A 7,907-nucleotide genomic window follows, 5' to 3' on the forward strand; every position below is an offset into this window, starting at 1 on the left:
TATATATATATATATATATATATATACGATAAAATTCACTCTTTATAATGCGTCCATGTTGAAAAAAGAGTAATTTTAATTGAGTTTAAGATAAAGGAAGAAAAGTCGAAAGCAAACTTACCGATATGCAGTAAAATAAAATTTATATTTGCTAAAATTAGATATTTTAATCTAACAGTTAACAAAAATTGTTAAAAAGAAAAAATATAGGGAATGCGCTTTTAGTTATAGAGTAAAAAATAATTGGTAAAATATATATATATGAAGCAAATTTCAGAGCTGCCATCTATAAAGAAACTCTTTTATAATAATAATAATTGGAAAATTTAGGCAACTAATCCCATAATAGGTAGAGAAAATAACAAAAAAGAATAAAAAAAGTTTTTAAATTATAAAATCATTAAAAAATAACATTCAAATAGGTAATATTTGCAGAGTTTAACATACAAACGTGAACTGAGAAGAAACCCTCTTATTGGTTTTCTATCGTTCATAGGTTGACTGTTTATTGGTCAGAGCCTCCATAAATGGATAGAAAACCGTTTATAGATTTATCTTTCAATCCTTCACTGAGATTATATGCAGTAAAATATTTTAGTATATTTGAACATCAAAATTACATGGAAGCAACTAATCAATTATTTTACACCAAAGTGGTGCAGTGAGATATCGCGTACAGCATTTGGTTCTTGGTGTTACACTTCACCAAAAACCGAGGATAATTCCTGGAGCATAATTCCAAAAATGTTCTTTCACACTGATGTCATCATTTTGGTATTTCTCAGCACTAAGATTTATAATAACAACAAGATATGGTACACAAAGAGTCAGATAAGTTATTTTTAGAATACAGTTGAAAATAAGAACAGTTAATTTAGAAATCATACACACACAAATTCTAAAAATAAAATTAGTTGGCGTATCGAACGTATGCGCTGCACAGAGAGAATATTAAGATGAATTCGAATTAGGTTTTGCAGCCCAGAAGAGGAAAGAAATGAAATATTATAAAATTATTTAATACAATTGACAGATATTTAAAGACTTAAACATAATTATCTTTATTTTACAGCTACGTTTTGAAAACGTGGAACTTGTGTTTCTATAGATGCATAGAAGTGGTGAAGGAATAGCAAACTTGAGCTATTTCGTTTTCGATGTAAATAATATTGACGGTAGCGAAAGTATACCATGTATATATAATAACCTAGTATTTCTTTTATTACTGTTTAATGCAATCCTAGTAGCTACTAATTAATTGTGTAATTTATATAAATGTTTGTAATAAATAAGAAAAAATAATATTTTTATTTATTTAGAAGCGACGGGTTAGTTTCAAAGGAGGACGGGTACATTGTCGGACAGGCCGTCCTCGGGGACGGGTAAAATTTCTGAGTTTTTTCGAGCCCTGATATATATATATCCTTTTCCGTCATTTAGACATTCCTAATTGTTTTTTTTTCTTTTTTTTTCTTAACTTTATTATCAGAACATACATTCCAATTATGTTTCCAAATTTACTCTCGAGTAAAAGTTGCTTTGTAACTCAATTAAATGAAAACATGTTTTTAAATAAATAAACGAGTAGTTTTTCCATCATTTATGTAAGAAATAAAATCCTAAAAATACTTTTATCTGATTTATATATACATCGTAAATATTTTTTTTGTGTTTTAAATATTTACAAGAAAAGAAGTTAAGAAAAAAAAAGGAAACCCACGACCCTTTCCATTTGATGATATTGAGAGAGATACTTGAGTTTTTTATTATATAATCATTCATTGATAACCAAAACCAAATAAATGTTTTTTTGCGGTTGATAACAAACTTCGGATACACATTAATAATTTAAAATAAAATTAATTGTCGAATAAAAAAAATTACCGACCGTATGTTCGTTCACTCCATAAAATTCAATAAATGTTTAGTTCTTGCATTGTGCAAAATTAATTCTTTCATCGTACACTTCTTTGTGCGTGCGTGTGTTATGCTTAATCTCACTTTCCAGCTCTCCAACGCTCTCTTTTAAACCTCTTGACTATAGCTATAGTATCTAGAATTTTCAATTCATATTTAATTTAGTGTCTTTAAATTCATAGTTACTAATTTTAACAATCTGAATTATCCAATTAATACCGATGCCACATATTATTTAATCGGAATAAAAAATCTATGAGTGAATATATGTATGATAACACAAACATTTATATGTAATAATATGTAAATTAAAATGTATTCACAAATATGTTTGTGCGTAAAAATGGTAGCTGCGTTGTACGTAACAATCCATTGACAGGAAAATTAATTTTAAAAAATTGTTCCGCTTCTTAAATAAATAAAATTTTAAACAAAAAATTAACATGATAAATTCTCGCATCCTTAAAGAAAAGATGAGTAATTTTATTCTAATATTTGGTCAAAAGGTTATTAATTCGTTTAATTTAATATCTTTGCGTGCAAAAATTTAAATCTACTTTTTAAACACCCATTCACTGAAAAAAATCTTTTTTCTTCTTCAAAAATCATTCAGCTGCTTACATGAATAAAATTTTTGATAAAGAATTAATGCGATTGAAACTACAACAGTAATTCGCACATACGAAGAGAAAAAATACGTAATTTTATTTCTTTATTTACATTTTACTAGTGCCTAATATAAAGGCTCTTAATTGTTTTAATTAAATATCTTTGTGTGTAAGAAATTGTAGATACTTTTTTAAGAAATCAATTGTTTGAAAAATTATTTTGCTATTTACATAAATAAATAAAAAAATTTAAATAAATAATTAACATGATTAAAGCAACAAGATAAATTCGTACCTCTGAAAAAAGATCTGTAATTTTATTTTTTAGCGAATTAATCATTTTAATTTAATGTCTTTGTGTGTAAAATAATTGTAGTTAAATTTTTAGGCAACCATTCACTGAATGAAAATAAGACTTTAAAGTACAATTTTGCAAAACTGAATACTTGATGGGTAAAATGCAAAACTGAAAGTAATGGTTTAAAATAAAGTTAGTAAAAAAATTTATCCTAAATAATTGCATATTATAAACTCTTATTCATTATTTTTCTCTTTAAATTTAGAAACAAAGGACACTTTGGCATTAGTAAGTGTAAAAAAATTGCACTCTTTAGTCAATGTGGAAATTTAATAACAATTGTCAATTATTTTGAAATTAATGTAAATTTATTAATATTTAAAGTGCTTAAAAATATAATTATTTTATCTTTAATGAATGAATAATTGAACGAAATAATTTCATTTTATTACTAGTTGTAAATTATTAGTTTGTTAACAGAATTAATTTTAAAGTTTAAAACTATACAATTCTTATAAAAAATATCTCTGATAATATATAGCTATTTAGTTGTTATGCTCATCCCTGTAATTTAGATGTTTATCTAGATTTACAGACTAATTACAATAGATAAACAAACAAAAAAATTGAAATCTGGGTTGTAGAAATGAAAATCAGGCAGAACGTTTATTTTTTATTTATTTATTTTTTCCCCATTGCAGTCTCAAAATTGTCAAACCTGAAACCTGTCGAAAACTGAGGCTGATAGCACATGCATCAAAAAAGCCAGCATGAAAATTCTCTCCTTTCAGTTTTTTCTCTACTTATGTTAATAAACGTTTTAAAATTGCAACAATTTTTTTAATCCGTTTTAAGAAAACACCATTAAAAATAACTGTAATAAATATTTCTTAAAGGTTTGAATAATTTAGAGGTAGTTGATTTTTTTTTTAAAAAAATGGGTAAATAAATAGGTTATGGGTTAAGTTTTTTAATAAACAAACAAATTGCTAAAAACGTGAGAAAATTGTTGCAATGCATTAGAAGAGAAACTAAAAGCAATTCAAACTATATAATTATATTGATTTTTTTTAATTATTTGAATTGAGATAAAATGGTTATTGTGTATGAATTTTTAATGCTTATTTATTTATTTCATTAAACATAGTATTGAAAGTTGCAGTTTCAAAATCAATTCAATAAATAAATTAATCCTTGTTGTTAATTGGTTATTTTCTTAAGTCTTGTAGCTATTGTTGATATCCGCAACCCTGGTTTTAAGTAACTATCTTTCGTCTTTTTCATTTTAAAAATGATCGAGGTCCTTTTTAATTTAGGTAAAATATTTTTTTTTTCTTTCAAATACATTACAATGAATGTGTCGTTTCTATAAAATATGCTTTTATTACTAAAGCACAATTCCTTTTTTTAAACAATAACAAAACATTATGGAATAACAATTAAAAAATATCAAATTTCTTATTGAGAAAATTAATTTCCCTCGTGTTATATTTTTTGGAAGATAGATTTGAAACCTTGCATCTCGCTTGTGCTAATAAAGGAGGTAAATTCAAAACCTTTCTTAAATTAACTGGTAGGTCACATAAGAAGATTTGGAGAATAAATAAAGAACAGAGTTTTAATAGAGAATTAATACAATAAAAAAAATTATTCATACATCCTAATAGAAACAATATATTATTTTAATTTACGGTTATATAGTACCAAAGATAATGAATTACATAATTTTTACCTATTTATTTTCATTCAGCATTCGTATTATAGAATATTAACAATTTAAAAGCGTAAATAAATATTAAATTGCATAATTATTACATTACATAACGACTAAATTTATATATTTATTAAGTTTAATTATAAAAGTTTAGCAAGTAAACTTTAAACTTTTACTTTACAATTTATAATTTCATAATTTACTTTAAGCAATTGACAACACTTACTTCGCCTGTTTCTAACGAGAATTTCTTCCATTCTTCAGTTTTTCATTGATTAACTAAGAAGCATGTGTTTCCGCTTCTAAACATGCATAATAACAAAACACAAAAATAAGTAGGCCAATGTTGACAGCTCTAGCGACTACTTGATCACTCTGACGATAGGAAAGTCATCTCGCAATTGAGAAAAGCAATCATTCAATAATTATCTTAAGTATAATCTTCTTCTTAATCGTGTGCTAAGTGTTTTTTCTTACCTGAATATTTTTTTACCTTATATAAAATATAATACTAATTAATAAAAAAATCACCCGTCATGCATTAATAGTACGCAGCGAAGTGTGAATGTCACGTTATGAATAAATATAATAATTATTTTTAATTTATGGACTAACTTTATCTGGGTTTTTTTTTACCTGAATAGTTATGATGAGATTTCTAAAACAATAATTATTTTTAATTTATGGATTAACCTTATCTGGTTTTTTTTTACCTGAATAGTTATGATGAGATTTTTAAAACAAAAATTATTTTTTGAAGACTCATTCGTCATAAAATGACTGTACACTTTTCGAATTTTCATTCTAAAATTAAAATAAAATAATCGGCAGCAGTCTCTCTATCCAATTATCTGTAAAATATAAGGTAATAAAAATTTCTACCTTTACTTTTTTGAAACCGTTTACAACTAGTATGGTAAAAATCCATGAATATAAAACTATACGGTTCATTAACCCTTTACAACTAGCATGGTTTCAAAATCATTGAAAAAAGAGGAGATAATTTAGCAGACTTAGGGTGCTTCCATCTACGTGTAAATCAGAGTATAGTATTCTAATAACTCATAGTCACAAATTGGGAAGTGCAAGACATTCGAAACTTTTCCTTTGTTGAAGGGAATGGGGGAAATATACTGTGATGTAAATTTTTATTTATTACACAACGCTTTTACTCGAACCCCCATTCTGTCGGTCCGGAGATTGCCAAATTATCCTTCTGAGCTATAATATGTACCCATCAGCAAGGAATTTAGTGGCTTCATTAGGTGGGTCGAGTTGGTACGATACAATTCTGGCTGCTTAACCGTATTAAGTGAAAGCAGTTAATAAACAATTTTCCTCTTAGTTAATAGTTTGAATACCATTTTATTTATGATTATTTTACTGATTTGTTTTGAAGAGGAAAAAAAAACAATTAAATAAATTGTTATTTAATCATTTTTTCCGAGGAATTTCTTATAGTGTACCTAAAGAAATAATAATGTTGCAAGTTTAATTTAATATTTACTTTTTAATGTTGATAACCTACTCGTTATTTCTATCAAAATAATTATTTTAGGCTTTGTAGGAAGAAAAATAATTTTTAAATACTTATTTATCATAAAAAAAGATATACAGCAAAGATTGAATAATACATTAATCTTTTATTGTGGATAATTTTCTCAGTTCTTAACCCGAATTATATTTTGGGAATCATAAAATAATTTATAAATATTTCAAAAACTCATTCATCATAAAATCAAGTACACACTGAAAAGCTAATATTTCATGAATAACGTAGTATCAGGCATTTATAGTGGTGTAATTTCAGGAATTTGAAGAAAAAATAATTATTTCAAAAACTCAATTGTCATAAAACAAAGTACGCAATGAAGAGCTAATTTTGCGTGAAGAATATAATATCAAGCATTTACTGAGGTTAACCTGCTCCTCTTTTATAACGATTATTATAAGTTTTATAAAAATAATGTTAACGTTTTAATTAAAAAAAATTCGTCGTCATAAAATAATGTAATGCAATAAAATACTATTTACATACAGTATTGCTCTGTATCCTTCATATAGTATTGACCCTTCGTAAAATAATAATATCTAAAATAAAAATGAAAACAAAGAATGTTTCGAAGGCATACTTTAATTAGTAATTATTTTCAAATATTAATTGTAATATTGAGAAGAAAGAATTATTAGAAAATTGTTTTCTCTGAGGTCATTTTCAACATTATAAAAAAAAATTTAAGTTTTTTCTTTTTTAAAGAAAAAAATGGATAGCCAACGATATACTTTAATAATAATTAATTTAATTTAGCAATAAAAATTACCTTTGAAGTGATAATAAGAGAGAATTTTTTCAATTTGATATTATAAATCTTATGAAATAATTTAAAGAAAAATAATTGACTATTTGCAATGAAGTGATGTATACAAATGATTTTTAAAGGCTCTCTAAATGTTATTTTTAAATTTAAATAAAATATGAACATCTCAAAAATTAGTGTTATTTGTGAAGATATGCCTTTATGTTATGCCACAGAAAATGTGTTATAAGTTGATTAATTAAAATAAAAGAAATACCGCTATGAAATGTATAGATGCTAAAATAATTTAATAACAGACAGTTAATTTATTTAAAACAGACAGTTAACGGAGACAATTAATTTTGAAAATAAATATCAATTAATGTTACTTTTGAAATAGAACTTTATAAGGAAATAATAAAATTTTGAATGTTGATCTTTATTTTTTTCAAATAAAACAATATAGAATTAAAATAAACCCTATTAAATATCTATTAAAAATGAGCGAAAAATAATTCTAAGTAAAAATATATTGAAAGAAACTATTTTGAAAGGTAAGTTTAATGCTCCTAATTAGTTTCAATATAAGAAGATGAGTAGAAATTGCTTATATGAATGATATGTAATACACATTAAATAGATTCTCAACAAAACATTCTCCTTAAAAGACATATTTAAAACGAAAAATTTGTTATTTGACTGTCATTTGATTATTGTTAATTTGTCATTCGACTGTCTCACAAATAGCTACTTTTCTTTCTTTTTTTCTCTCTCTCTCTCTTAAGTCAATCAAATATTATTATTATTCAAAATGCGTCATCTGGCTCAAGCTTCCTTTATTCCCCTTTGTCATGTTTGCCTTAATGATGAAACAAAAATGCATGTAGTACAAAGTTTAGATATTTTTATTTTAAAATTTAATTTTTAAACGTAGATGTATTACATACGAAGATATTTTTAATTAGGGAACTGACCATAGCGTCAACAAATTAAATTATGTGATTAAAACCAGTGATTTGAATGATGGTAATATATGTATCATGGTATAATATATATATATATAATACCATGAT

This window comes from Parasteatoda tepidariorum, chromosome 6 (genome assembly GCF_043381705.1).
Source record: "Parasteatoda tepidariorum isolate YZ-2023 chromosome 6, CAS_Ptep_4.0, whole genome shotgun sequence".
Lineage (NCBI taxonomy): Eukaryota > Metazoa > Arthropoda > Arachnida > Araneae > Theridiidae > Parasteatoda > Parasteatoda tepidariorum.